General features: G+C 46.9%; 1 long non-coding RNA gene across 1 annotated transcript in view; it reads right to left on the bottom strand.

The window, feature by feature from the left end:
- Positions 1-7,206: 7,206 nt before the first annotated feature.
- LOC129383509 (uncharacterized) overlaps positions 7,207-14,665 on the bottom strand; it is a 30,559-nt gene continuing 23,100 nt past the window's right edge. The window contains exon 2 of the long non-coding RNA XR_008611404.2: positions 7,207-7,342. This is a non-coding gene — a long non-coding RNA (uncharacterized lncRNA). The remainder of the gene's footprint in view (positions 7,343-14,665) is intronic.

The raw sequence follows: 14,665 nt of genomic DNA, 5'->3' as shown, positions 1-14,665 counted from the left end.
TGAAACTGAATCGAATCTCAGAGGCCACACATCGGTAATTGATGGTTGATTCATTCACTCTGACTAATTTTTTTCTAACATCAAGTTTGGACACGAGTGACACACTGAATAGCAGAAAACCGCGGGTGTTACGCTTTCTTTTTTTGCTGTTGTAACGGTTCATTGCTGGTGGACCGGCTACTAACAGCGTTCTTCTGATAATCAAATATTTGGGGCCTTGGTACATATGCAGATACATTTCGGTTGCTATCTAAAGGTGAAAATGCCAATCATTATCGAAAGTTCAATGACTGATATACCGTTGACAACATCGTCGGTCACCTATTACGCGGATCTGGAGATCCATTTCACAAGATCGACACGGTTATAACTTCAGCCTGTAACAGTGAAAATAGATTTATGCTTTCGTGACTATGCGAACAAGTCACTTAATTCAATATGTGCTTCCTTACTTGCCACTTTCTCATTTTTTTACGGTGAAGCTGCATATGGCTAGCCGATTCGCCCGTCCATTGATCCGTCGGTCGACTGTATGCCGAAAACTCCTCCCGCGCGACCCTATGTGCATGCGCTTAAGAAAGTGAGAGAAAGAGAGGCGCGCGATTAACCAACACCACCTAGATAGCACAATTCCTGTTTACTTTGATCCATGACGTCACGCTACCTGGCCCCAAGTTTTCATTGACAAGACCGGCGTGCTGAAAGCGGTGACGTCAAGATCACTGTTGCCTACTCGGAAGCATACCCATTAAATTCTATGGCAGCCGGGCCAAGTAACATGGCCTCATGGATCGAAGTGAAAAGGCTTTCGGCTATCTAAGTGGTGTTGGATTAGCTGCTTCAGTATTGACGGCGTTGTTCACCATCGCAGCCCAGCGCGTGCCCAGCAGTTTCTCTCCGGCAACGATATAGCTAGGCCACGAAGCATACCTACTCCTGAGCAGCAGGGAGTTTCGATCAGCAACACCGCGAGCAGAACCGGGAACGAGCTCGTCTACGCCGTGCCCATGCTGCTGCCCGGGCCGCATGTTTCGGCTTCGCTGGTTAACCGTCTGGAACGAGTGCTTAGGCGGTGATTTTTTTTCCCAGATCGTGACGACCTGGTGTACAGAATATTTCTAGAGACATCATACAGGGGGTGTCCCACCTACCATGCACCAAGATTTAAAGATCTGCACATGGCACGTAACTGGATAGCACCAAGGTATTGTTGTTTGTCGTGCCTTGGAGACACTCAGATTATTTTTGCATTCCGCCTACTTAAAAATTTATTGTTAATTAGTTATTAAAGTTCTCAAATATCATAATTAGATGAAAAGTGTCACCGAGAAAATTGTAGTGCAACATGAAAAGCTCCCGATGCAGCTTTATGTTGCTCAATACGTACTACACAAAAGGAATTTTCCCAGCGTGAAAGAAGCCGAGAATACGCGGCAAATTACGAAATGCCTGAACCGGTGTGGAGACTATGTGGAAAAATAATGTAAGGTACGTACGATAGTCTGTATATTTGTAATTAGCTATATGTACCTTATTTTGGCTAATAAAAACTCGGGGCAACGTTTTTCTGATTCCACCTCGTACGATAGTACCGCACATTATATAACAAACACCGCACCGCTCGTAGCCTTTGGCAGATATACTTCAGATACGTGTTCCGTGCAAGAACAGTGTCGAAATCTATGCCTAGGTATTTTACAGAGGCTGAGTAACAAATGGTATCGCAGGCACATGTACAACAGGAAGACGAACGAAGTTAGGTTCCCTAATTCAGTTGGGCCTTCATTAAGCGGTTGTGAAAACATGTGAGTAGAGTTTTGGAGACGTTAGTACTTATCAAATTCGTTGCAAACGAGTCCATTGCCCTAATTGCAGCACTTAAATTGCGGGGTTTTACGTGCCAAAACCACTTTCTGATAATGAGGCAAGCCGTAGTGGAAGACTCCGGAAGGTTCGACCACCTGGGGTTCTTTAACGTGCCCCTAAATCTAAGTACACGGGTGTTTACGCATTTCGCCTCCATCGATATGCAGCCGTCGTGGCCGGGATTCAATCCCGCGACCTCGTGCTCAGCAGCCCAACACCATAGCCACTGAGCAACCGCGACGGGTAATTGCAGCACTTTGTAGGTAAGGAAACGCGTCCGTGAATTGCTTTGCCCGGGAGAGAAGAACAGTGTCGTCAGCGTACTCAAATAACGGAACAGGAATGGTACTAGCAAGATCACTGACGTAGATATTAAACAGCACTGGACTCATTGTTTGCACGTAGGCGACCCTTTCCTTTAATAATACGTTAGCACTTTGGAAATGACTCATGGAAACATACTGTAACTGGTCTGTAAGAAAGTTTTTGAACAGAGATAAGGAACCGCGGAATCCTGTTAGAAAAGTGTTTTCCAATAACAGGTCATAACATACACTGCAAAAGGCTTTTCTCAAGTCTAACAACACTGCGCATGCAGCCTGGTTTCGGTCAGTGCACAAGTTAAGCACGTCAGAAGAAATATCGAGAAGAAATTGCGTACCTTTTTCCCTTGTAAAGCCATATTGGTTTGGTGATATAATGTTGTGCATATCCAGGAATCTGTTCTTGGTCAAAAATAAGTGCATTTCTGAAATTTGAGCCATGCAAAGTAAAATTGAAATGCGCCGATAGTTATGAATTTCATTTCGATATTCGCGAATCGCACAGACTTCCTCCGGCTGTTGAGTGAACCTAGAATAAATATTACAAATCGTGACTGCCGTCGCCGGTTGCAGTCAGGCTTCATCACGACGCAACTATCGCGAATGCCACCAAAGGCCGCTGTTCGCCAAAGCCGACCGGCAATGCGCAGCTTCCGACAGCCCCCACTACCTGCCGACGATTACAAATTGGAGGTTCCTCCACAGAACGGCCTACAGCTCAACAAGAAGAGCCCAGGGAAGTTAGTGGACGCCACCACCAATAAGGCAAAGCTACAGCGCGGCTCCGGCGGATTCAAAGTACGCATAGAAGACTAAAGCATTTTTTTTTCTGAGCACTGCCTTTGAAGGTACGGCTTCAGCACTTAGCAAGGTGCAGACGATTACAATTCATCCACCAACATATTATATGGCATTACACGAAATGTTCCGTGACAATTCGTTTAAAGGGTGTTACACAACCTGAACCACGACACCAGGTCCAAAATGGTACTTAAACGCATCGAATCTCCCGTATAAGAGGAGCTAATATGTCGAAGACTGGGAAACACAACAACCTTGGGGATCACATTCCTTGCAAAACATCACCATACTACATCGAATTTTCCTGCCCCCTCCTACGCTGCTACCCCTACAAAAGCACCGTGCCCCACTGCCAAACGTGCAACGAGGCTGGCCACAGAGAGGACATCTGCCCGCGGCCGCCCGCCAGACGGAGTGCGGCACTTCGCTAACCACGGAGCTGCACGAGTGCAGCTCTGTGCAGCGGGAATCACCTAACTGCAGCCAAACCCTGCTGTAACAGATTCCTGACACCTGTCAACCACTGGAAACCGCAGCATGACCTCAGGAGTGCCAGCTCCCCATCTTCGAGAGCACGCGTCAAGCGCTCAGCATCCCGCAAGTCGCGGTCCCCGCAACGACACGGACCTGTCCCAGGGGGGAGGAATTCCAGCCCCGTTCTGGTTCAACTCGCAGGACCTCATTCTGACGACGGACACAAGTGAGAGCAGCGCAGGTCACACAGCAGGTCAGCTGCGTGCAGGTTGTTTCTCCCAATGCTTGTCCCCTCCCGTTGACACAGAGCTGGCACGAGGACGCGCACACATTAAAGGCTTCAATGAAGAGAATGCAGCAGTCAAAGCAGAAATCGCTAACGTACACGCACAGTTCGTTGCACTTAAATATGAGTTGCTAGGAAGAAGTTGAGCTACCCCTACACAAAACACTTCAACTCCACCCTCCGAGAAGCGGAAACGGGAAGAACTGCCAGCGCACACAGTCACTTCAAATCCGACACCGCAACGAGCAACCACACAGCCCATCACACCGAAGGCAGTAGTACCCGTTCAATATTCCGCTCCCTAGAAATATAGAGGAGATAGTAATTTGGGCCATTCTGAGCCTTAAAACATCCCTACAGGCTACTATGCGACAACTCATATCTATACAAGAGTAAGCGGCACAATAAAAAAGTTTACGGCTCAACAACAATCTAACACTGAGATGGCGGAACGCATCACACTAGAGGAACGCATACAAGCACTGGAAGCTCGGCAGAACGGCGCCCCAAGAAAAGAACTTACCAGACCTCACCAGAATTACCAGACTCACCAGAATCCCAGCTGGTGCAAGCATTATCCCCTTAACAACAAAGATGGCTCCTCCTCAACATCTATGCAGTAAGCACCCCGCCCCCCTGCCATGCGAAACCGCGGTATGGCAGTGGAAAAGCCGGAGCTACAAAAGCAAGTACGGATCACTGATACATCTCTACATCAACAATACTACCTGAATTCATCGAACTGCAAAAGACGAACCCTCACGTCCGCCTACCCGGATAGGCCACGCATGGTACCGATACGGGTGACAGCCTTCAGGAGCTGGTCAGTAAGAAGCTAGTGGCAGTCCTACACCATCTCCAGGAATCCGAAGTTTTTCTATTCTGCTCGAAATTATCCTGCAGGCAACGAAGAAGTACTGCCGGCCCAAAAGCCTGAAAACGGTCATCAAACAGGTTTTGGACCAAGCCATCCACGCAGCAGGCAACAATCGGCTACTAATAATGGGCGACTTCAATTTAGCCTACCCTTCTTGGTTACACTTATACCGACCCCACAGGAAACCTGCTTCACCAACTATTCCTGCGATTGTTCACGATCCAAGGAATATCACCAGGCTCGGCACAAATGTTACAAGCAACACCAACTCCGCCCTAAACATCACCCTTAACATCCCGCAAGCTTGATGGACTAATCTGCAGGAGTACACAAGCAGCAACTACGCTCTTATATCCGCCACTCTCCATAGGCTCGAACACAAAGCCAGGATAGGGACTACTCGCCTCACGGATTGAACCAAGCTTCGCGACATAAAAGCCCGAAGACCTACAAATGAACAAAGCCAACAGCATCAGTCCATTATGGACTGGTTCACTCAGCTGCACCAGGATGTCGCGGCACACACCAAGTAACTCGAAACATCCACTACCACTCCGTCATCAACGTTCCTTGCTCCATATCTGAGAAGCCCGCAGTAGATTGTGGAAGCGTTGGAAAAGCTACGAATAAATCGCAAGCTCAAGAGGCGAATCGCCCTACTCACACAAGAGGCTGCGAAAAACGCCACAGCGTGACTCAGAGAAAATTAGCTATCCCTCTGCGACAGCGTTAGATGAACGCTAAGGGCTTCCAATACATGGCATCTGTCGACGTACCTAATCAACTCGGCCAGCAGCAAAACCGAATGCCACCACAACACGGCAATAGTAGTCCACCAATTTCCAGGAAACGACGTGGACCTCCTTTCGACACTCAAAGCCCGATGCTTCTCCACACAGGCATCGGAGCCTCTGCCACCTTACACTGACAGCCTAAACGATAAAGACATTCATTTACATGAAGTAACGGAGGTGACTGTACCAGCGACGCGCAGCTCGCACCGCTATCTTCACCTTGAATCTTAAAGGGCATTCGATAGCGCCAAGCATACAGCATACGGAGGCTAAACACACTCGCCTGTGGCCCTAAGACATTAATTCATCAGATATTTATTCGCACGTATAAAAGCGATCCTAAAGGTCATGGACCACGCCACAAAGCCATTCCTACTGGGTAAGCGCGGAGCACCACAGGGCGCAAGGTTATTCCCTCTCCTGTTCAATGCCGCCCTTACATGTCTTCCACCTCTCCACGATGACATCCTGGGAATCCGGCATGGCAATCTCGAGAGAACCAAAGTAAATGAAGCAGAGGTCTTCTTCAATCAATACCTCAGAAACGTATCCCGTGTTTGGGGCAACGCTGCTAAATGAAGCGTGCACAAATGCGAGGCTACTGCCTACGTATCTCCTGACATAACCAAGAATAAAAATTGCGCTTCTCCCAATTAAGAGGATTTGGTAGCAGGATGGTCATTTGCGAATCTGTAGCTTTTTACGCGCTCCAGCTACTCCATCAGCTGGCTTTGTTCTGATATTCCAAACATTTCCAGAAAAAAAAAAAAACTGTATTTTATTGGTTGCACCATTCTCTTGCTGGGTTTTTACATTTAGCGTGGTTTGATCATCTGTTGGTACCCTCACCGCACAGTACCCTTCTTCTGTGGCATTTAAAATCTGTCTCTCACAACAAATATAACAAAAGATATTGCTGGTTCTCAAGATTTAAACGCGCCCTTCAATGCGCCAAAAAAAAAACCTTTTTGAGAGGCCCCAATGATATCGTTTTGATGCGGCAGTTTTGTGCATGTCACAGACCGGATGTGACGTGAAAGTGTATGACGCTGTGACTATTGGTTAAATATGTAATGCGCCATTTACTTTCGCACGATATTGTGACTACTGCGAAAAAGGCTACGGGATTGCGTTTTACAGCGATTTTAAAGATCGCGCCACCACGGGCGAAGTGTTGGAAGCTCGGGAAACACGCTTCCATGCTTCCTCCATGGAGGAATCACGCGCCGAGCACTTTCGCGCGCTAACAGCAGCCTTGCGGAACCTCTTGTAAGCATGGGGCATCTAGAGCTGCAGAAATTCGAGTGGAGGGTAACTCTTATTTTGTCACTATATTGAACTTTTTCTCACCGGCACGTTGTGCTTGTGTGGGATAATTATTTTATAATTTCTGCTTTGTGTCCTATGACATGCTGAGAATAGATCAAGAGCAAATAATGTTGCCCGAAAAAATCCTTGCAGAGATCCTTACGTAACCTGAATTCGCTGGCCGATTTCACCATATTCTGGCTTCACACAAAGAAAATAGGCTTCACTGGATTTCCATACCAGAATTTCAAAGGCCTAGATTCTGGACAACGGTCGTGTTTGCGTACTAATGACCATACAGTCAGCGAGTAATTGCAAACGCTTGTATTCTCGCGCATTATTTCTTGATGAAATTAACTAACGAGAAAGCTGTAGCGAGGAAAACACATTTTAACCCAGAAGTAGGAATTTTTTTCAACCATTAACGCATATAGATAATAAATAACAAACACACAGGAATAGCAATTGAACATTCAGTAAATGTTTGGTAAAGCTTTATTCTTCAATGGAGTTTGTTGTGCAGCTCTCACGGATTAAACGTTGAAGTAGATGGGTTTGTCCAACAGTTCAGATAAAATCCTGGAGAGTTCCTGGTCACGACCGTAATCATCTCCTGCAGTTGAAATAAATATATTTGCATTAATATATTTCTAAAAGTAAAGAAACAGTTCCACATAAATACTTATAGTAAATATTGACTACAACCTTGCCTGGCTATAATTTTTTATGTTTATTCGCTCGGATTCACCAACGTGCCAGAGCATCTCGGAGCCTATACCTACGCTGTTGGGGCTAACAGAGCTGCCTCCTCGATCCGCATTATGCGATTCTCATGTTTCGTTCCGTGCAACTTCGAGTGTGCGCGATCGCTCTAATGTGCAGTGAACTTCACACCTAGCGTCGAGATACTTTTGGCTCTTCCTAGTGTTTATGCATAGTAACGTTTCCTTTCTTCCTTCACACCCCCTCATAAATTATTGTATAAAGAAACAGTCTCAGGTACACAGTGAGTAAGAATTGTGGAAATAACTATTGTCGGTGAGTTTATCGGAATGTGTGTAGGTTTGAGAGCTGTGCTCTCAATATTTTTATAGGTCGCCGTTGCTAAAGAAACAAAAAAGGCCCGTATTCGCAAAAGGTTCTTACGCTAGATGCATTCGTAGGAGGAAATTGCCACCAGTCTTGATGCTAGGCATGTCATTAGGAAAGACATGGAGCCAAAGCAAAGAGCACTTACGAGCAAATAAATTGGTGAACATGGCCCAGTTTCGCCTGTGCCATATTTCAAGCCCGTATCCACCGGGTGGGGCATGCCAATTTATGAGCTTTAGATTGTGAAAAGCAAGCGCAGATGTGAGCAAATCACTACTTATGTTATCGTGGAAAAAGTTATGCTTTTCTACGCGTGCACCACGCCGAGGCGAAGGCATTGCTCAGTGGGGATGGCTAACCATAGGCTATAAATACCAGTGCTAGGCCATAATGCGCTCCAGCGTTCTTGATTTATACTTTGTGAAAGTGTACGGGTGGGGGAGGGCGTGCTCGTGTGAACTAACTGGAAAACTTGATTTTACTGCGACAGCAGTAAACACCACACAATTTGATCTGGCTTCTGCGTGCCACCCATCCGTCTGGCCCTTTTGTCCGTCCATTCTGTTACGCAGACGACGACTGTTTTCGTCATCGATAATACACAGCCACGATTTCTGGCGTTGTTGGGCCACATCTAGTCTCCAGCCTCTCCAATGCCACAGCGTGAAGCAAAATAAAGCTTTCCGACATTAGCAGGCACGAGAAAAGAACATGGTGGTCTTCGCTGTGGCTGCTGTCATAGTAAATGATTTCAGAGCGCAAATAATCGATGAAGTCGATATGCTTTTTCCTCAGTGTGTGTGAACATCCTGCAGCGTCCTTTCGCCGCGTAATTATTCACGTAAACCATACCGGGTTTCTTTTATGCAATAGCATTAAATGTGGACCTTACCTACTTTCTAGGTATGCGTATGACGAAAAATATTGGCCGTTCCCGAAGGCAATGCAGTCATACGCAACGTCTCAAAGCACTGCCTACCACGAGCGAGGAACGTGATAGACTGGCACGTGGCACACGGGCCAGACCTTTCAAAGAGCTACTTTGGCAGGAGAGAACATGCATTACAAACTTCAAAGCGAAACCTTGCTGTTTAAACAAGTCTAAAAAAAGAAAGTATTTTCGTCTTCTCTATTTTTTGTTATGCCGTCTTTGTGATGTGCCAGGGGCAAAGAAACATTGTATTAGCTGTAACTACTCCATCCATATTTTGGGAAGCTCTCCGGCGGAATCTCAAGAAAGACTAGGACATCGATCCTCATACTGTGCGATGCCTGCTGGCAGCTTCTGTTGATAATGGGACTTTCGACATAATCTTTCTCGAAGGAATGCAGTCTGTGGACAGCGGCGAGCTACGCACCGCGACGCCACACTGATCATTTTCTTCGAGGCTGCTTTTCATTCAAAAGGCACTACGCCTGAAACATATTTATGACAAAGATGACATTCCATTTTCGAGTGGTGCCTCACCTACGTGAGGTACATATTCTTACCGCCCTTCTAAAACGCAATGCCAAAATCAATTATATCGTTTCCTCTGTAAGTATGAATAGCGCATGTGCTGTTTGTTGCCTTTTCTCTATGAATGACTGTGTAAAAGTGTCTATCACTGATGTCACTAGGTTAATAAATGCTGTTCCTTTCATGTGTTACTGTGTTAAAGACCATCAAAGAAAAAAATATGATCTTGATCAAGTGGTTAGAGCAATTGGCTTGTGCGCTGGAAGACATAGGTTCGCTCGTACTATCATTCACCCACTTCTTACAGCATTATACATGGACTTCACCCAATTCGGAGGTTTCTTACAGAAAATTGGAGGTTAATTAAATTAAATAAATTGTGGGGTCTTACTTGCCAAAACCCACGATCTGATTGTGAGGCACGCTGTAGTGGAGGACTCCGGAATAAGTTGGACTGCTTAGGGTTTTTTAACTTGCACCTAAATCTAAGTATAATGGTGTTTTCCCATTTCGCCTCCATCGAAATGCAGCCGCCGTCGCCGGGATTCGACAACGTGACCTGGTGCTGAGCAGCCCAACACCATAGCCACTGATCAACCACGGCGGGCAAAATTTGAGGTGTGTTGAGCACATGCTGTCGAGTCCCACTGTACGCATAGGTACAACTTAGTAAAATATACAATATAAAAGTTATTTTGATACACCAGAGTGGCAAACTCAGCCGTGAATCGCACGCGCACAGCTGTAGCGACGTCATAGTTATCAACTTCTAAGTATGATATCGCATTACTTAGAGACTTAGTAGTGCTAACTTCTGGCCTATTTGTTTATGTATTGTCCTCTATTTTGTTTAAGGGCCCCTCACCAGGCCCCATACCAAATTTTCGTTATGCACTGGAATTTGTTAGGTGTCCTCTGGGGAGCGTTCTGCCGCAAAAGTTTTCAAACCGACTCCTTAATAGCCGAGATAGAAATATTTCAGTGTCGCGAACCCATGAATACAGGAACTGAGCTTCACCGCAAACATAGACGCTCTCTTCACTTGCTTCGTCTATGCTCCGCAAGCGAAATTCCTGCCCTGCGTTTTCCCATACCGGACCTCGAGGATCGCGTGATGCATACGTCACCAGCCCCGCTTATTTTTTCTCCTCGCTTTTTTGCGACGCGGCGCACTCCCGCTGACAGCGTCACGTGCGAACTGTTGTGATTGGAGAGTTTTAGTTTAGGGGACGCAAGGCGTTGGGGCCCCTAGCGCTTGGGTGCGTTTGCGTTTGCGCACGCAAGCAGAAACCCGTTATAGGTTAGCGGCCCCAAACGCAAGCCGCAGTGAGGTCGCATGCGCTCGCAGCGCCATCAACGTCTGACCTTTGCTGCGTTATCATTCTTTAAAACATGAAATCAAGCATATGAAGTACAGCACATAAAGCTATTCTTATTAAAAGCAGTTAATAGAGAGGTTTAGAGTGTCCGGTATTCGGGTAAACGCAGGCTGGGGCGTTGGGGCGGAGCCATGAACGGGACTGACCTGCATGGTGCAGCCACCTACCTGGTGGCGCAAAGCTGAAACAGACAAAAACAGCTAATATTGCAGTAACCAAGTGTATTTTACTTTGCTGAGGGTATAAATTTTTGGCAGCAACACAATTACGCCAGTGCCGAAAATTTACACCAGCAGCGAAGTAGAATATACTTGGTTACAGCAATGTTAGCTGCTTTTGTCCGTTTGAGCTTTGCGCCGCCAGGTGGATGCACCATGCAGGCTGCTCCCGTTTATGGCTCCGCCCCAACTGCGTTTATCCGTATACCGGACACGCTAAACCTCTCTAGTATGTATAAAAACGGCGTCTGTCGACACTTGGCGAAATATTTATTAGATTATCTACCCGCTAGCTACTCGTAAATAGTCCTACACCGCGAGAGTCACGTGGGTAACGTGACCACTTAGGGGCAGCGATGTTTTCGGCCGGCCAAACAACCCAAGGACGCAAGTAGACGTAGCGGTCTGCGCGTGCGCAGTACCGTAGCCCCTAGTTCTTGCGTACGCAAGCCGCTTGCGTCCCCTAAACTAAAACTCTCTATTGTCTCGTTTCGCGCGGCACACGATTTTTGCGCGCTGTACAGGAGGAAACCTGACTAGCGGTACAAGTCTGTGCTACAGAAATACTGAGGCAGACACAAGCGGATCACAGAGCACGATCCCCGCTGGAATATGTTATAAAATGACATGGTTTCGGTGTCTGCGCGTGCGACCGAACGACGTGGGAACAAGCAGACGAAACGGAAGTGCATCTCTCTTGCTACGGTCCTCGTAGAGAGGACTTCAAGCGGCTTGAGGACTAGTGTACAGAAAGCCAACGCACACGGGAAAGTACCTGAGCTTCGACTCGGCGCACCCAATTGGGCAAAAGCGATCCGTCGCAGCAGCACTCTTCTCCCGGGCATTGCGCGTCTGCTCCAGCCCCGCGAAACGTAGGCAAGAGCTACAGGTTGTGAAAAGTGACCTGTTGAACAATGGTTACCCTCTACGACTGCTCAGAACGCAGAAGCGCAAAGCAGCGATACCTAGCCGTGAAACGGCGAAAGAAACAGTGAAGCGCGCGGCGATACCGTACACAGTGGGAACAAGCGAAGCCCTTGCACGAATTTTTAAGGGCTGCTGTGTTTAAATCGCCCACGTGCCTTCCCGAAAGCATGGCCAACAGCTGGTTCGCGCAAAAGACCCTTTGCAGCACACGGACTACCCGGGAGTGATATACAAGATACCATGCAAGGAGTGTGACGTGTCGTACATCGGCGAGAACGGAAATTTTAAACGGCGCTTGAAAGAACACATGAAAGACGTCGCCAAAGGCCACACAGCCGCGAACGCCCTGGTCGAACATAACGAACTAACCGGACACATCATTGACTGGGACTCGGCAGCCATCATCGCAAAAGAGAAACACTTATCTGCTCGTTTGCTTTCAGAATCATTTTACATCCAATCAACTAGACCCACGACAAACAGGACGCGGGGTAATCTTCCCGAAATATACACCCGAACGCTGCGCCACCTCACCCGTAAATAGCCGCGCGCCCATGCTTACATCTTCATTGTGATCAAAGGACCCGTACGGGGCCCGAAACGTCTGGTCTTTATTTTTATTTTATTCTTGGCGAGCGCATTTCTTTTTGCACCAACATTCTATAATGATGCATTTGTATGAAATTTTTGGTGGTAAGCAAACAGCTTTGCTACATCATTCGAAGTATGCTACGTCCACTCACACTCGCTGCAAAGCCACCTTCCCGGACAAGCTAAAAGCCAGCTACGAAAGTTGCAAAAATACGCACCATCCCTAAAACGACCCTGCTGCTCCTATCTTTGGTGGCGTGGGTGGCGCTCTGTGGGTACAGGCTTGTTAGTTCCACTTCTACGAACACGATATCTCTGTCTAATTTTTTCGGCGCTGGCCCCGGGAAAGCCGAATTCTATAGCGGTAATGGGGCCTCCCGTTTCTCGTCTGGGGAGAAATACGGTAAATGTTGCCATGATGATCAGAATGGTGAAACAAGAAACCTTCTTCATCGCTGACAAGTATCGGTTTCAGTATTCGCTATCTATCCCCGAGTATTTTTATGCCCATCCATAATAACCATCCATACAAAGAACGACGCTACCGCAGTTTTTCCGACGTTCCGGTTGCCTTGTTCTGTCTCATTTGATACATTTTCCTCGTTCCAGTTTATTTTTCTTTAGCATGCTGCATCTTTTCTTTTTATGGAAAGCTGGAGCATACATAAACGTTGTTATGCTGAGAGTTGAGCTAAATCTGGCGCTACTCTGTGGGATGCAACGAAGTCGCCAACCGTTATACAAATATGAGAGCTTGTTCGACCTTTCGTGCTTCTCTCGTGCAGCGGAATATATATACTTTACATTCCTGAGTTTCAGGCTGACTTACATGAATTCACCGCCTCCTTTGCGTTCTCCGCAACACTGCAGTGAAGAAGGTTGCAGAGCTCTCTGGAATGCGCATGCAAGTAGCTTTGACACAGACTTGTTGGGTGGTCAGAAAAAAATGCATTAAAGAAGTCCGGTATAATGGCAATAGACTTTTGTGCTACGCAACCAAGGCTCGTGACCATCATCGGACGTGTATCTTTTAATCGAAACTGCCGAAACCAGACGAGACAAAGTCCTACATGCCGCAAAGTTCCTGATATGCGGTAAATAATGTCGGTATGCATTACGTAACCGCGCAAACGACAACGGACGAAGTAGGAAACACACAGAACAGCACACGTCCGTTGTCGCTTGCGCGGTTACATAATGCCTTCCAATATCGACCACCAATTAGCCAGCCTTTCTCTGTGAAATATGCATATAATGTCGCCAAGACAAGGCACGCTGACTTCCCCTTCGCCGTACCTGTTGTAGGAACAGAAGCACGCAGGAAAAAGCGAACTAGTAGGAAGCGTACTACAATAAAATTGAAGCCGGAACTGTCTGCTCGACAGGCGATTACATCATCATCATCATCAGCCTGGTTATGCCCACTGCAGGGCAAAGACATCTCCCATACTTCTCAAACTACCCCGGTCATGTACTAATTGTGGCCATGTTGTCCCTGCAAACGTCTTAGTCTCATCCGCCCACCTAACTTTCTGCCGCCCTCTACTACGCTTTCCTTCCCTTGGAATCCATTCCGTAACTCTTAATGACCATCGGTTATCTTCCCTCCTCATTACGTGTCCTGCCCATGCCCATTTCTTTTTCTTGATTTCAACTAAGATATCATTAAGTCGCGTTTGTTCCCTCACCCAATCTGCTCTTTTCTTATCCCTTAACGTTACACGTATCAATCTTCTTTCCATAGCTCGTTGCGTCGTCCTCAATTTAAGTAGAACCCTTTTCGTAAGCCTCCAGTACTCCCGGTACGTGAGTACTGGTAAGACACAGCTGTTATAAGCTTTTCTCTTGAGGGATAATGGCAACCTGCTGTTCATGATCTGAGAATGCCTGCCAAACGCACCCCAGCCCATTCTTATTCTTCTGATTATTTCAGTCTCATGATCCGGATCCGCAGTCACTACCTGTCCTAAGTAGATGTATTCCCTTACCACTTCCAGTGCCTCACTACCTATTGTAAACTGCTGTTCCCTTCCGAGACTGTTAAACATTACTTTAGTTTTCTGCAGATTAATTTTTAGACCCACCCTTCGGCTTTGCCTCTTCGAGTCAGTGAGCATGCATTGCAGTTGGTCCCCTGAGTTACTAAGCAAGGCAATATCATCAGCGAATCGCAAGTTACTAAGGTATTCTTAGTACCTAGTAACTTAGTACCTTAGTACTGGTTACTAAGTACTGGGTTACTGGGTACTAAGGTACTAAGGTACCTTAGA

This window comes from Dermacentor andersoni, chromosome 8 (assembly GCF_023375885.2).
Source record: "Dermacentor andersoni chromosome 8, qqDerAnde1_hic_scaffold, whole genome shotgun sequence".
NCBI lineage: Eukaryota > Metazoa > Arthropoda > Arachnida > Ixodida > Ixodidae > Dermacentor > Dermacentor andersoni.
Note: the sequence above shows the minus strand (reverse complement) of the source record. Positions and strands in the feature narration are given on the sequence as shown.